Consider the following 16,585-nt stretch of genomic DNA (forward strand, 5'->3'; position numbering starts at 1 on the left):
AACAACCAGCTGGGCAAGAGTGGGCAGAAGAGAACGGGCGTCAGACAGCAGCTTACATAGTAGCATGGAAAGAGCAGTGTTTTTGGAGTGTGCAGCAAATCCGTGTTTCTGGACAAGGGAGGCATAAGTGCGCTGCGCTCCTAAGGTATCTCCCTGCGAGACACACTGTCAAAGCTTTTCGCTATGATGCAGTCTAGTTGCAGACGCACACTACGGCTCTCCGGAGCTGTCCGAAGCCAAGCGCCGGTGGCCGGCGTCTTTCGGCTGAAGCAGCGCTTCGGAGCGTAGGGCTGCCGCTCCGCTGTTGTGTGCGCGAAGCAGCCGCTTCTCCTGCTCCGGGAGCCGGACAGAGCGGTAGCTTGTACGGGGGCGAAGAACGAAGCCGAAGAGCACCGGGCTTTTGCGCACACCCTAAGGACTGCTACTGGACGGTGGTGGCCGCTCGCCTGCCTCTTCAATTCCCTTCTAGCATCCTTATGGAAGGTGTTCCCGGACAAATTCCCTGAGTTTTGAATTCCTCCTGATGCAGCCCCTCGTGGGAAACTCGTGCTCGTCCTCTGAGTCTCCGACATGCAGAGACCTCGATGGCAACTGCAGAAATGAAGGGCTGCGTTGAAGTGTGGAGAAGCAAGAACCTAGCCAGCGCCTTGTGTTTGGGAGTCAGCAGCTGCTGGACTTTTGCGATTGCTTTCACTGTGCACTGAATGCCAGGACGGCATGTGCACGTTAAAACAACGAGCTGGGCAAGAGTAATCGAAAGATCACGGCCGTCAGAAAGCAGCTTATATATTGCCCTGGAAAGAGTACTGTTTTTGGAGTGTGCAGTAAAATCGTGTCTCTGGGCAAGGGAGGCATAAGTGCGCTGCGCTCCTAAGGTATCTCCCTGCGAGACACACTGTCAAAGCTTTTCGCTATGATGCAGTCTAGTGCAGACGCACATTACGGCTCTCCGGAGCTGTCCGAAGCCAAGCGCCGGTGGTCGGCGTCTTTCGGCTGAAGCAGCGCTTCGGAGCGTAGGGCTGCCGCTCCGCTGTTGTGTGCGCGAAGCAGCCGCTTCTCCTGCTCCGGCAGCCGGACAGAGCGGTAGCTTGTACGAGGGCGAAGAACGTTGCCGCAGGGAGACGACATTGTGTGCACAGCCTTGCGACTGCTAGAGGACGGTGGCTAAAGCTCCCTGGCTTTTCAATGCACTGCTGGCATGCTTTATTGAAGGTGTTCCGAGACAACTTTCCTGGGTTTTGACTTCGTCCTGATGCAGCCCCTCCTGGGAAACTCGTGCTCGTCCCAGAAGGCTCGAGATACAGAAAACTCGATGGCAGCTGCAGAAATGAAGGACTCTGTTGAAGTGTGGAGAAGCAAGAACGTAGACAGCGCCTTGTGTTTGGGAGTCAGCAGCTGCTGGACTTTTGCGATTGCTTTCACTGTGCACTGAATGCCAGGACGGCACGTGCACGCTGAAACAACGAGCTGGGCAAGAGTAATCGAAAGATCACGGCCGTCAGAAAACAGCTTATATATTGCCCTGGAAAGAGCAATGTTTTTGGAGTTTGCAATAAAATCGTGTTTCTGGGCAAGGGAGGCATAAGTGCGCTGCGCTCCTAAGGTATCTCCCTGCGAGACACACTGCCAAAGCTTTTCGCTATGATGCAGTCTAGTGCAGACGCACATTACGGCTCTCCGGAGCTGTCCGAAGCCAAGCGCCGGTGGTCGGCGTCTTTCGGCTGAAGCAGCGCTTCGGAGCGTAGGGCTGCCGCTCCGCTGTTGTGTGCGCGAAGCAGCCGCTTCTCCTGCTCCTGCAGCCGGACAGAGCGGTAGCTTGCACGAGGGCGAAGAACGTTGCCGCAGGGAGACGACATTGTGTGCACAGCCTTGCGACTGCTAGAGGACGGTGGCTAAAGCTCCCTGCCTTTTCAATGCACTGCTGGCATGCTTTATTGAAGGTGTTCCGAGACAACTTTCCTGAGTTTTGACTTCGTCCTGATGCAGCCCCTCTTGGGAAATTGGTGCTCGTCCCAGAAGGCTCGAGATACAGAAAACTCGATGGCAGCTGCAGAAATGAAGGGCTGCGTTGAGTTGTCGAGAAGCAAGAACGTAGACAAGCGCCTTGTGTTTGGGAGTCAGCAGCTGCTGGACTTTTGCGATTGCTTTCACTGTGCTCTTAATGCCAGGAAGGCACGTGCACGCTGCAACAACCAGCTGGGCAAGAGTGGGCAGAAGAGAACGGGCGTCAGACAGCAGCTTACATAGTAGCATGGAAAGAGCAGTGTTTTTGGAGTGTGCAGCAAATCCGTGTTTCTGGACAAGGGAGGCATAAGTGCGCTGCGCTCCTAAGGTATCTCCCTGCGAGACACACTGTCAAAGCTTTTCGCTATGATGCAGTCTAGTTGCAGACGCACACTACGGCTCTCCGGAGCTGTCCGAAGCCAAGCGCCGGTGGCCGGCGTCTTTCGGCTGAAGCAGCGCTTCGGAGCGTAGGGCTGCCGCTCCGCTGTTGTGTGCGCGAAGCAGCCGCTTCTCCTGCTCCGGGAGCCGGACAGAGCGGTAGCTTGTACGGGGGCGAAGAACGAAGCCGAAGAGCACCGGGCTTTTGCGCGCACCCTAAGGACTGCTACTGGACGGTGGTGGCCGCTCGCCTGCCTCTTCAATTCCCTTCTAGCATCCTTATGGAAGGTGTTCCCGGACAAATTCCCTGAGTTTTGAATTCCTCCTGATGCAGCCCCTCGTGGGAAACTCGTGCTCGTCCTCTGAGTCTCCGACATGCAGAGACCTCGATGGCAACTGCAGAAATGAAGGGCTGCGTTGAGTTGTCGAGAAGCAAGAACCTAGCCAGCGCCTTGTGTTTGGGAGTCAGCAGCTGCTGGACTTTTGCGATTGCTTTCACTGTGCACTGAATGCCAGGACGGCATGTGCACGTTAAAACAACGAGCTGGGCAAGAGCAGGGAGAGAGCACGGCCATCAGAGAGCATCTGGCATCTTGCCCTGGAAAGGGCAGTGTTTTTAGTGTGTGCTGTAAAATCGTGTTTCTGGGCAAGGGAGGCATAAGTGCGCTGTGCTCCTAAGCGATCTCCCTGCGAGACACACTGCCAAAGCTTTTCGCTATGATGCAGTCTAGTGCAGACGCACATTACGGCTCTCCGGAGCTGTCCGAAGCCAAGCGCCGGTGGTCGGCGTCTTTCGGCTGAAGCAGCGCTTCGGAGCGTAGGGCTGCCGCTCCGCTGTTGTGTGCGCGAAGCAGCCGCTTCTCCTGCTCCTGCAGCCGGACAGAGCGGTAGCTTGCACGAGGGCGAAGAACGTTGCCGCAGGGAGACGACATTGTGTGCACAGCCTTGCGACTGCTAGAGGACGGTGGCTAAAGCTCCCTGCCTTTTCAATGCACTGCTGGCATGCTTTATTGAAGGTGTTCCGAGACAACTTTCCTGAGTTTTGACTTCGTCCTGATGCAGCCCCTCCTGGGAAACTCGTGCTCGTCCCAGAAGGCTCGAGATGCAGAAAACTCGATGGCAGCTGCAGAAATGAAGGACTCTGTTGAAGTGTGGAGAAGCAAGAACGTAGAGAAGCGCCTTGTGTTTGGGAGTCAGCAGCTGCTGGACTTTTGCGATTGCTTTCACTGTGCACTGAATGCCAGGACGGCACGTGCACGCTGAAACAACGAGCTGGGCAAGAGTAATCGAAAGATCACGGCCGTCAGAAAACAGCTTATATATTGCCCTGGAAAGAGCAATGTTTTTGGAGTTTGCAATAAAATCGTGTTTCTGGGCAAGGGAGGCATAAGTGCGCTGCGCTCCTAAGGTATCTCCCTGCGCGACACAATGCCAAAGCTTTTCGCTATGATGCAGTCTAGTGCAGACGCACACTACGGCTCTCCGGAGCTGTCCGAAGCCAAGCGCCGGTGGCCGGCGTCTTTCGGCTGAAGCAGCGCTTCGGAGCGTACGGCTGCCGCTCCGCTGTTGTGTGCGCGAAGCAGCCGCTTCTCCTGCTCCGGGAGCCGGACAGAGCGGTAGCTTGCACGAGGGCGAAGAACGTTGCCGCAGGGAGACGACATTGTGTGCACAGCCTTCGCAATTCTGGAGGACGGTGGCTAAAGCTCCCTGGCTTTTCAATGCACTGCTGGCATGCTTTATTGAAGGTGTTCGGAGACAACTTTCCTGGGTTTGACTTCGTCCTGATGAAGGAGGTGGAATCAGATGGTGTTTGGGATACTTCCTTCGATGTTTGGATTTCTTAAGGTCAGCCACCAGCTGAGGGCCAGTGACCTCTAGACACACACTCTGGCCCTCTTCCCTGAGAAATAAAACTCACCAGTCCCGGTTGCTGATGTCAGTTTGTAGGGCTCCCTTGGGTCTATCTGGGCAGCAGAAATTTGAGGAGGGGACAACTTAGGTCTGGGGTCCATTTTTCCATATAAGGATTCTTTGCAGTCAGGCCCCATCCCAGTGGCAGGGGCCCCTGGGCACATCCTTTGGCCATTTTCCCTGAGAAAGAAAACTCACCAGTCCAGGTTGCTGATGTCAGTTTGTAGGGCTCCCTTGGGTCTATCAGGGCAGCACAACTTTGAGGTGGGGACAATTTTGGTCTGTGATCCACCCTTCGATATAAGGATTTTCTGCATTCAGGCCCCAGCCCTGTGCTTGGGGCCCCTGGGCACATGCTTTGGCCATTTTCTCTGGGAAAGAAAACTCACCAGTCCAGGTTCCTGATGTCACATTGTCGGGAACCCTTGGGTCTATCTGGGAAGCAGAAATTTGAGGAGGGGACAACTTTGGTCTGCGATCCATCCTTCGATATAGGGATTCTTTGCAGTCAGGCCCCAGCCCAGTGCCAGGGGCCCCTGGGCACATCCTTTGGCCATTTTCCCTGAGAAAGAAAACTCACCAGTCCAGGTTGCTGATGTCAGTTTGTAGGGCTCCCTTGTGTCTCTCAGGGCAGCACAACTTTGAGGAGGGGACAACTTCGGTCTGGGGTCCATTCTTCGATATAAGGATTCTTTGCAGTCAGGTCCCAGCCCTGTGCTTGGGGCCCCTGGGCAAATGCTTTGGCCATTTTCCGTGGGAAAGAAAACTCACCAGTCCAGGTTCCTGAAGTCACATTGTAGGGCTCCCTTGGGTCTATCTGGGAAGCAGAAATTTGAGGAGGGGACAACTTCGGTCTGCGATCCATCCTTCGATATATGGATTCTTCGCAGGCAGGCCTCAGCCGAGTGCCAGGGGCCCCTGGGCACATCCTTTGGCCATTTTCCCTGGGAAAGAAAACTCACCAGTCCAGGTTGCTGATGTCAGTTTGTAGGGCTCCCTTGTGTCTCTCAGGGCAGCACAACTATGAGGAGGGGACAACTTCAGTCTGGGGTCCATCCTTCGATATAAGGATTTTTTGCATTCAGGTCCCATCCCGGGGTAAGGGGCCCCTGGGCACATCCTTTGGCCATTTTCCCTGGGAAAGAAAACTCACCAGTCCAGGTTGCTGATATCAGTTTGTAGGGATCCCTTGGGTCTATATGGGAAGTAGAAATTTGAGGAAGGGACAACTTCGGTCTGGGGTCCATCCTTCGATATAAGGATACTATGCAGTCAGGTCCCAGCCAGGGTCCAGGCGCACTTGGGCACATCCTTTGGCCATTTTCCCTGGGAAAGAAAACTCACCAGTCCAGGTTGCTGATGTCACTTTGTAGGGCTCCCTTGGGTCTATCAGGGCAGCAGAAGTTTGAGGTGGGGACAACTTCGGTCTGTGATCCATTCTTCGATATAAGGATATTATGCAGTCAGGTACCAGCAGGGGCCAGGGACCCCTGGGCACATGCTTTGGCCATTTTCCCTGGGAAAGAAAACTCACCAGTCCAGGTTGCTGATGTCACTTTGTAGGGCTCCCTTGGGTCTATCTGGGCAGCAGAAATTTGAGGTGCGGACAATTTTGGTCTGTGATCCATACTTCGATATAAGGATTATTTGCAGTCAGGTCCCAGCCCTTTTCTTAGGGCTCCTGGGCACATCCTTTGGCCATTTTCCCTGGGAAAGAAAACTCACCAGTCCAGGTTCCTGATGTCAGTTTATAGGGCTCCCTTGGGTCTATCTGGGAAGCACAACTTTGAGGAGGGGACAACTTTTGTCTGCGTAACATCCTTCGATATAGGGATTCTCTGCAGTCAGGCCCCAGCGCAGTGCCACGGGCCACTGGGCACAACCTTTGGCCATTTTCCCTGGGAAAGAAAATTCACCAGTCCAGGTTGCTGATGTCAGTTTGTAGGGCTCCCTTGGGTCTATATGGGAAGCAGAAATTTGAGGAGGGGACAACTTAGGTCTGGGGTCCATTTTTCCATATAAGGATTCTTTGCAGTCAGGCCCCATCCCAGTTGCAGGGGCCCCTGGGCAAATGCTTTGGCCATTTTCCCTGGGAAAGAAAACTCACCAGTCCAGGTTGCTGATGTCAGTTTGTAGGGCTCCCTTGGGTCTATCAGGGCAGCACAACTTTGAGGTGGGGACAATTTTGGTCTGTGATCCACCCTTCCATATAAGGATTTTCTGCATTCAGGCCCCAGCCTTGTGCTTGGGGCCCCTGGGCACATGCTTTGGCCATTTTCCCTGGGAAAGAAAACTCACCAGTCCAGGTTCCTGATGTCACATTGTAGGGAACCCTTGGGTCTATCTGGGAAGCAGAAATTTTAGGAGGGGACAACTTTGGTCTGCGATCCATCCTTCGATATAGGGATTCTTTGCAGTCAGGCCCCAGCCCAGTGCCAGGGGCCCCTGGGCACATCCTTTGGCCATTTTCCCTGAGAAAGAAAACTCACCAGTCCAGGTTGCTGATGTCAGTTTGTAGGGCTCCCTTGTGTCTCTCAGGGCAGCACAACTTTGAGGAGGGGACAACTTCGGTCTGGGGTCCATTCTTCGATATAAGGATTCTTTGCAGTCAGGTCCCAGCCCTGTGCCAGGGGCCCCTGGGCAAATTCTTTGGCCATTTCCCCTGGGAAAGAAAACTCACCAGTCCAGGTTCCTGATGTCACATTGTAGGGAACCCTTGGGTCTATCTGGGAAGCAGAAATTTGAGGAGGGGACAACTTCGGTCTGCGATCCATCCTTCGATATATGGATTCTTCGCAGGCAGGACTCAGCCGAGTGGAGGGGCCCCTGGGCACATCCTTTGGCCATTTTCCCTGGGAAAGAAAACTCACCAGTCCAGGTTGCTGATGTCAGTTTGTAGGGCTCCCTTGTGTCTCTCAGGGCAGCACAACTATGAGGAGGGGACAACTTCAGTCTGGGGTCCATCCTTCGATATAAGGATTTTTTGCATTCAGGTCCCTTCCCGGGGTAAGGGGCCCCTGGGCACATCCTTTGGCCATTTTCCCTGGGAAAGAAAACTCACCAGTCCAGGTTGCTGATATCAGTTTGTAGGGCTCCCTTGGGTCTATATGGGAAGTAGAAATTTGAGGAGGGGACAACTTCGGTCTGCGATCCATCCTTCGATATAAGGATTCTTTGTATTCAGGCCCCAGCCCAGTGTCAGGGGCCCCTGGGCACATCCTTTGGCCATTTTCCCTGGGAAAGAAAACTCACCAGTCCAGGTTGCTGATGTCAGGTTGTATGGCTCCCTTGGGTCTATCAGGGCAGCACAAGTTTGAGGTGGGGAACATTTTGGTTTGTGATCCATCCTTCGATATAGGGATTCTTTACAATCAGTCCCGAGCCCAGGGCCAGGGCCCCTGGGCACATCCTTTGGCCATTTTCCCTGGGAAAGAAAACTCACCAGTCCAGGTTGCTGATGTCAGTTTGTAGGGCTCCCTTGGGTCTATCAGGGCAGCACAACTTTGAGGATGGGACAACTTGGGTCGGGGGTCCATCCTTCGATATAAGGATTTTTTGCATTCAGGTCCGAGCCCATTGCCAGGGGCCCCTGGGCACATCATTTGGCCATTTTCCCTGGGAAAGAAAACTCACTAGTCCAGGTTGCTGATGTCAGTTTGTAGGGCTCCCTTGGGTCTATCAGGGCAGCACAACTTTGAGGAGGGGACAACTTTGGTCTGCGAACCATCCTCCGATATAAGGATTCTTTGCAGTCAGGCCCCAGCCCATTGCCAGGGGCCCCTGGGCACATCCTTTGGCCATTTTCCCTGGGAAAGAAAATTCACCAGTCCAGGTTGCTGATGTCAGTTTGTAGGGCTCCCTTGGGTCTCTCAGGGCAGCACAACTTTGAGGAGGGGACAACTTTGGTCTGTGATCCATTCTTCGATATAAGGATTCTTCGCAGTCAGGTCCCAGCCCGGGGTCAGGGGCCCCTGGGCACATCCTTTGGCCATTTTCCCTGGGAAATAAAACTCACCAGTCCAGGTTGCTGATGTCAGTTTGTAGGGCTCCCTTGGGTCTATCAGGGCAGCACAACTTTGAGGAGGGGACAACTTCGGTCTCGGGTCCATCCTTCGATATAAGGATTTTTTGCAGTCAGGTGCCAGCCCAGTGCCAGGGGCCCCTGGGCACATTCTTTGGCCATTTTCCCTGGGAAAGAAAACTCACCAGTCCAGGTTGCTGATGTCAGTTTGTAGGGCTCCCTTGGGTCTCTCAGGGCAGCACAACTTTGAGGAGGGGACAACTTTGGTCTGTGATCCATTCTTCGATATATGGATTCTTCGCAGTCAGGTCCCAGCCCGGGGTCAGGGGCCCCTGGGCACATCCTTTGGCCATTTTCCCTGGGAAAGAAAACTCACCAGTCCAGGTTGCTGATGTCAGTTTGTAGGGCTCCCTTGGGTCTCTCAGGGCAGCACAACTTTGAGGAGGGGACAACTTTGGTCTGTGATCCATTCTTCGATATAAGGATTCTTCGCAGTCAGGTCCCAGCCCAGTGCCAGGGGCCCCTGGGCACATCCTTTGGCCATTTTCCCTGGGAAATAAAACTCACCAGTCCAGGTTGCTGATGTCAGTTTGTAGGGCTCTCTTGGGTCTCTCAGGGCAGCACAACTTTGAGGAGGGGACAACTTCGGTTGGGGGTCCATCCTTCGATATAAGGATTTTTTGCAGTCAGGTGCCAGCCCAGTGCCAGAGGCCCCTGGGCACATTCTTTGGCCATTTTCCCTGGGAAAGAAAACTCACCAGTCCAGGTTGCTGATGTCAGTTTGTAGGGCTCCCTTGGGTCTATCTGGGAAGCACGACTTTGAGGAGGGGACAACTTTGGTCTGTGATCCATTCTTCGATATAAGGATTCTTTGCAGTCAGGCCCCAGCCCGGGGTCAGGGGCCCCTGGGCACATCCTTTGGCCATTTTCCCTGGGAAATAAAACTCACCAGTCCAGGTTGCTGATGTCAGTTTGTAGGGCTCCCTTGGGTCTCTCAGGGCAGCACAACTTTGAGGAGGGGACAACTTCGGTTGGGGGTCCATCCTTCGATATAAGGATTTTTTGCAATCAGGTGCCAGCCAATTGCCAGGGGCCCCTGGGCACATCCTTTGGCCATTTTCCCTGGGAAAGAAAATTCACCAGTCCAGGTTGCTGATGTCAGTTTGTAGGGCTCCCTTGGTTCTATCAGGGCAGCACAACTTTGAGGAGGGGACAACTTCAGTCTGGGGTCCATCCTTCGATATAAGGATTCTTTGCAGTCAGGTCCGAGCCCAGTGCCAGGGGCCCCTGGGCACATCCTTTGGCCATTTTCCCTGGGAAAGAAAACTCACCAGTCCAGGTTGCTGATATCAGTTTGTAGGGCTCCCTTGGGTCTATCAGGGCAGCACAAGTATGAGATGGGGACAACTTCGGTTTGCGATCCATCCTTCGATATAAGGATTCTTTGCATTCAGGCCCGAGCCCAGTGCCAGGGGCCCCTGGGCACATCCTTTGGCCATTTTCCCTGGGAAAGAAAACTCACCAGTCCAGGTTGCTGATGTCAGTTTGTAGGGCTCCCTTGGGTCTATCAGGGCAGCACAAGTATGAGATGGGGACAACTTTGGTCTGCGATCCATCCTTCGATATAAGGATTCTTTGCAGTCAGGTCCGAGCCCAGTGCCTGGGGCCCCTGGGCACATTCTTTGGCCATTTTCCCTGGGAAAGAAAACTCACCAGTCCAGGTTGCTGATGTCAGTTTGTAGGGCTCCCTTGGGTCTATCAGGGCAGCACAACTTTGAGGATGGGACAATTTTGGTCTGTGATCCACCCTTCGATAGAGGGATTCTTTACAGTCAGGCCCGAGTCCAGGGCCAGGGGCCCCTGGGCACATCCTTTGGCCATTTTCCCTGGGAAAGAAAATTCACCAGTCCAGGTTGCTGATGTCAGTTTGTAGGGCTCCCTTGGGTCTCTCAGGGCAGCACAACTTTGAGAAGGGGACAACTTCGGTTGGGGGTCCAAACTTCGATATAGGGATTCTCTGCAGTCAGGCCCCAGCCCAGGGCCAGGGGCCCCTGGGCACATCCTTTGGCCATTTTCCCTGGGAAAGAAAACTCACTAGTCCAGGTTGCTGATGTCAGTTTGTAGGGCTCCCTTGGGTCTATCAGGGCAGCACAACTTTGAGGAGGGGACAACTTTGGTCTGTGAACCATCCTCCGATAAAGATTCTTTGCATTCAGGCCCTAGCCCATTGCCAGGGGCCCCTGGGCACATCCTTTGGCCATTTTCCCTGGGAAAGAAAACTCACCAGTCCAGGTTGCTGATGTCAGTTTGTAGGGCTCCCTTGGGTCTATCAGGGCAGCACAACTTTGAGGAGGGGACAACTTCGGTCTGGGGTCCATCCTTCGATATAAGGATTTTTTGCAGTCAGGCCCCAGCCCAGTGCCAGGGGCCCCTGGGCACATCCTTTGGCCATTTTCCCTGGGAAAGAAAACTCACCAGTCCAGGTTGCTGATGTCAGTTTGTAGGGCTCCCTTGGGTCTATCAGGGCAGCACAACTTTTAGGAGGGGACAACTTCGGTCTGGGGTCCATCCTTCGATATAAGGATTCTTTGCATTCAGGCCCCAGCCCAGTGCCAGGGGCCCCTGGGCACATGCTTTGGCCATTTTCCCTGGGAAAGAAAACTCACCAGTCCAGGTTCCTGATGTCAGTTTGTAGGGCTCCCCTAAGACTGGCTGGGCGGCACAAGTTTGAGCTTTCTCCCGGCGAGACACAATGGCTAAGCTTTTCGCTATGATGAAGTCTAGTGCATACCCACACTACGGCTCTCCGGAGCTGTCCGAAGCCAATCGCCGGTGGCCGGCGTCTTTCGGCTGAAGCAGCGCTTCGGAGCGTACGGCTGCCGCTCCGCTGTTGTGTGCGCGAAGCAGCCGCTTCTCCTGCTCCGGGAGCCGGACAGAGCGGTAGCTTGCACGAGGGCGAAGAACGTTGCCGCAGGGAGACGACATTGTGTGCACAGCCTTGCGACTGCTAGAGGACGGTGGCTAAAGCTCCCTGGCTTTTCAATGCACTGCTGGCATGCTGTATTGAAGGTGTTCCGAGACAACTTTCCTGGGTTTTGACTTCGTCCTGATGCAGCCCCTCCTGGGAAACTCGTGCTCGTCCCAGAAGGCTCGAGATGCAGAAAACTCGATGGCAGCTGCAGAAATGAAGGGCTGCGTTGAGTTGTCGAGAAGCAAGAACATAGCCAGCGCTTTGTATTTGGGAGTCAGCAGCTGCTGGACTTTTGCGATTGCTTTCACTGTGCACTGAATGCCAGGACGGCATGTGCACGTTAAAACAACGAGCTGGGCAAGAGTAATCGAAAGATCACGGCCGTCAGAAAGCAGCTTATATATTGCCCTGGAAAGAGTACTGTTTTTGGAGTGTGCAGTAAAATCGTGTCTCTGGGCAAGGGAGGCATAAGTGCGCTGCGCTCCTAAGGTATCTCCCTGCGCGACACAATGCCAAAGCTTTTCGCTATGATGCAGTCTAGTGCAGACGCACACTACGGCTCTCCGGAGCTGTCCGAAGCCAAGCGCCGGTGGCCGGCGTCTTTCGGCTGAAGCAGCGCTTCGGAGCGTACGGCTGCCGCTCCCTGTTGTGTGCGCGAAGCAACCGCTTCTCCTGCTCCGGGAGCCGGACAGAGCGGTAGCTTGTACGAGGGCGAAGAACGTTGCCGCAGGGAGACGACATTGTGTGCACAGCCTTGCGACTGCTAGAGGACGGTGGCTAAAGCTCCCTGCCTTTTCAATGCACTGCTGGCATGCTTTATTGAAGGTGTTCCGAGACAACTTTCCTGGGTTTTGACTTCGTCCTGATGCAGCCCCTCCTGGGAAATTGGTGCTCGTCCCAGAAGGCTCGAGATACAGAAAACTCGATGGCAGCTGCAGAAATGAAGGGCTGCGTTGAGTTGTCGAGAAGCAAGAACGTAGACAAGCGCCTTGTGTTTGGGAGTCAGCAGCTGCTGGACTTTTGCGATTGCTTTCACTGTGCTCTTAATGCCAGGAAGGCACGTGCACGCTGCAACAACCAGCTGGGCAAGAGTGGGCAGAAGAGAACGGGCGTCAGACAGCAGCTTACATAGTAGCATGGAAAGAGCAGTGTTTTTGGAGTGTGCAGCAAATCCGTGTTTCTGGACAAGGGAGGCATAAGTGCGCTGCGCTCCTAAGGTATCTCCCTGCGCGACACAATGCCAAAGTTTTTCGCTATGATGCAGTCTAGTGCAGACGCACACTACGGCTCTCCGGAGCTGTCCGAAGCCAAGCGCCGGTGGCCGGCGTCTTTCGGCTGAAGCAGCGCTTCGGAGCGTAGGGCTGCCGCTCCGCTGTTGTGTGCGCGAAGCAGCCGCTTCTCCTGCTCCGGGAGCCGGACAGAGCGGTAGCTTGTACGGGGGCGAAGAACGAAGCCGAAGAGCACCGGGCTTTTGCGCGCACCCTAAGGACTGCTACTGGACGGTGGTGGCCGCTCGCCTGCCTCTTCAATTCCCTTCTAGCATCCTTATGGAAGGTGTTCCCGGACAAATTCCCTGAGTTTTGAATTCCTCCTGATGCAGCCCCTCGTGGGAAACTCGTGCTCGTCCTCTGAGTCTCCGACATGCAGAGACCTCGATGGCAACTGCAGAAATGAAGGGCTGCGTTGAGTTGTCGAGAAGCAAGAACCTAGCCAGCGCCTTGTGTTTGGGAGTCAGCAGCTGCTGGACTTTTGCGATTGCTTTCACTGTGCACTGAATGCCAGGACGGCACGTGCACGCTGAAACAACGAGCTGGGCAAGAGTAATCGAAAGATCACGGCCGTCAGAAAACAGCTTATATATTGCCCTGGAAAGAGCAATGTTTTTGGAGTTTGCAATAAAATCGTGTTTCTGGGCAAGGGAGGCATAAGTGCGCTGCGCTCCTAAGGTATCTCCCTGCGAGACACACTGCCAAAGCTTTTCGCTATGATGCAGTCTAGTGCAGACGCACATTACGGCTCTCCGGAGCTGTCCGAAGCCAAGCGCCGGTGGCCGGCGTCTTTCGGCTGAAGCAGCGCTTCGGAGCGTAGGGCTGCCGCTCCGCTGTTGTGTGCGCGAAGCAGCCGCTTCTCGTGCTCCGGGAGCCGGACAGAGCGGTAGCTTGCACGAGGGCGAAGAACGTTGCCGCAGGGAGACGACATTGTGTGCACAGCATTGCGACTGCTAGAGGACGGTGGCTAAAGCTCCCTGCCTTTTCAATGCACTGCTGGCATGCTTTATTGAAGGTGTTCGGAGACAACTTTCCTGGGTTTGACTTCGTCCTGATGAAGGAGGTGGAATCAGATGGTGTTTGGGATACTTCCTTCGATGTTTGGATTTCTTAAGGTCAGCCACCAGCTGAGGGCCAGTGACCTCTAGACACACACTCTGGCCCTTTTCCCTGAGATTTAAAACTCACCAGTCCCGGTTGCTGATGTCAGTTTGTAGGGCTCCCTTGGGTCTATCTGGGCAGCAGAAATTTGAGGAGGGGACAACTTAGGTCTGGGGTCCATTTTTCCATATAAGGATTCTTTGCAGTCAGGCCCTAGCCCATTGCCAGGGGCCCCTGGGCACATCCTTTGGCCATTTTCCCTGGGAAAGAAAATTCACCAGTCCAGGTTGCTGATGTCAGTTTGTAGGGCTCCCTTGGGTCTATCAGGGCAGCACAACTTTGAGGTGGGGACAATTTTGGTCTGTGATCCACCCTTCGATATAAGGATTTTCTGCATTCAGGCCCCAGCCCTGTGCTTGGGGCCCCTGGGCACATGCTTTGGCCATTTTCTCTGGGAAAGAAAACTCACCAGTCCAGGTTCCTGATGTCACATTGTCGGGAACCCTTGGGTCTATCTGGGAAGCAGAAATTTGAGGAGGGGACAACTTTTGTCTGCGTAACATCCTTCGATATAGGGATTCTCTGCAGTCAGGCCCCAGCGCAGTGCCACGGGCCACTGGGCACAACCTTTGGCCATTTTCCCTGGGAAAGAAAATTCACCAGTCCAGGTTGCTGATGTCAGTTTGTAGGGCTCCCTTGGGTCTATATGGGAAGCAGAAATTTGAGGAGGGGACAACTTAGGTCTGGGGTCCATTTTTCCATATAAGGATTCTTTGCAGTCAGGCCCCATCCCAGTTGCAGGGGCCCCTGGGCAAATGCTTTGGCCATTTTCCCTGGGAAAGAAAACTCACCAGTCCAGGTTGCTGATGTCAGTTTGTAGGGCTCCCTTGGGTCTATCAGGGCAGCACAACTTTGAGGTGGGGACAATTTTGGTCTGTGATCCACCCTTCGATATAAGGATTTTCTGCATTCAGGCCCCAGCCTTGTGCTTGGGGCCCCTGGGCACATGCTTTGGCCATTTTCCCTGGGAAAGAAAACTCACCAGTCCAGGTTCCTGATGTCACATTGTAGGGAGCCCTTGGGTCTATCTGGGAAGCAGAAATTTTAGGAGGGGACAACTTTGGTCTGCGATCCATCCTTCGATATAGGGATTCTTTGCAGTCAGGCCCCAGCCCAGTGCCAGGGGCCCCTGGGCACATCCTTTGGCCATTTTCCCTGGGAAAGAAAACTCACCAGTCCAGGTTGCTGATGTCAGTTTGTAGGGCTCCCTTGTGTCTCTCAGGGCAGCACAACTATGAGGAGGGGACAACTTCAGTCTGGGGTCCATCCTTCGATATAAGGATTTTTTGCATTCAGGTCCCTTCCCGGGGTAAGGGGCCCCTGGGCACATCCTTTGGCCATTTTCCCTGGGAAAGAAAACTCACCAGTCCAGGTTGCTGATATCAGTTTGTAGGGCTCTCTTGGGTCTATATGGGAAGTAGAAATTTGAGGAGGGGACAACTTCGGTCTGCGATCCATCCTTCGATATAAGGATTCTTTGTATTCAGGCCCCAGCCCAGTGCCAGGGGCCCCTGGGCACATCCTTTGGCCATTTTCCCTGGGAAAGAAAACTCACCAGTCCAGGTTGCTGATGTCAGGTTGTATGGCTCCCTTGGGTCTATCAGGGCAGCACAAGTTTGAGGTGGGGAACATTTTGGTTTGTGATCCATCCTTCGATATAGGGATTCTTTACAATCAGTCCGGAGCCCAGGGCCAGGGCCCCTGGGCAAATGCTTTGGCCATTTTCCCTGGGAAAGAAAACTCACCAGTCCAGGTTGCTGATGTCAGTTTGTAGGGCTCCCTTGAGTCTATCAGGGCAGCACAACTTTGAGGTGGGGACAATTTTGGTCTGTGATCCACCCTTCGATAGAGGGATTCTTTACAGTCAGGTCCCAGCCCAGGGCCAGGGGCCCCTGGGCACATCCTTTGGCCATTTTCCCTGGGAAAGAAAACTCACCAGTCCAGGTTGCTGATGTCAGTTTGTAGGGCTCCCTTGGGTCTATCAGGGCAGCACAACTTTGAGGAGGGGACAACTTCGGTTGGGGGTCCATACTTCAATATATGGATTCTCTGCAGTCAGGCCCCAGCCCAGGGCCAGGGGCCCCTGGGCACATCCTATGGCCATTTTCCCTGGGAAAGAAAACTCACCAGTCCAGGTTGCTGATGTCAGTTTGTAGGGCTCCCTTGGGTCTATCAGGGCAGCACAACTTTGAGGATGGGACAACTTGGGTCGGGGTTCCATCCTTCGATATAAGGATTTTTTGCATTCAGGTCCGAGCCCAGCGCCTGGGGCCCCTGGGCACATCATTTGGCCATTTTCCCTGGGAAAGAAAACTCACTAGTCCAGGTTGCTGATGTCAGTTTGTAGGGCTCCCTTGGGTCTATCAGGGCAGCACAACTTTGAGGAGGGGACAACTTTGGTCTGCGAACCATCCTCCGATATAAGGATTCTTTGCAGTCAGGCCCCAGCCCATTGCCAGGGGCCCCTGGGCACATCCTTTGGCCATTTTCCCTGGGAAAGAAAATTCACCAGTCCAGGTTGCTGATGTCAGTTTGTAGGGCTCCCTTGTGTCTCTCAGGGCAGCACAACTTTGAGGAGGGGACAACTTTGGTCTGAGATCCATTCTTCGATATAAGGATTCTTCGCAGTCAGGTCCCAGCCCGGGGTCAGGGGCCCCTGGGCACATCCTTTGGCCATTTTCCCTGGGAAAGAAAACTCACCAGTCCAGGTTGCTGATGTCAGTTTGTAGGGCTCCCTTGGGTCTATCAGGGCAGCACAACTTTGAGGAGGGGACAACTTCGGTCTGTGATCCATTATTCGATATATGGATTCTTCGCAGTCAGGTCCCAGCCCGGGGTCAGGGGCCCCTGGGCACATCCTTTGGCCATTTT

This window comes from Lonchura striata, chromosome 2, assembly GCF_046129695.1.
Source record: "Lonchura striata isolate bLonStr1 chromosome 2, bLonStr1.mat, whole genome shotgun sequence".
NCBI classification, from domain to species: Eukaryota; Metazoa; Chordata; class Aves; order Passeriformes; family Estrildidae; genus Lonchura; species Lonchura striata.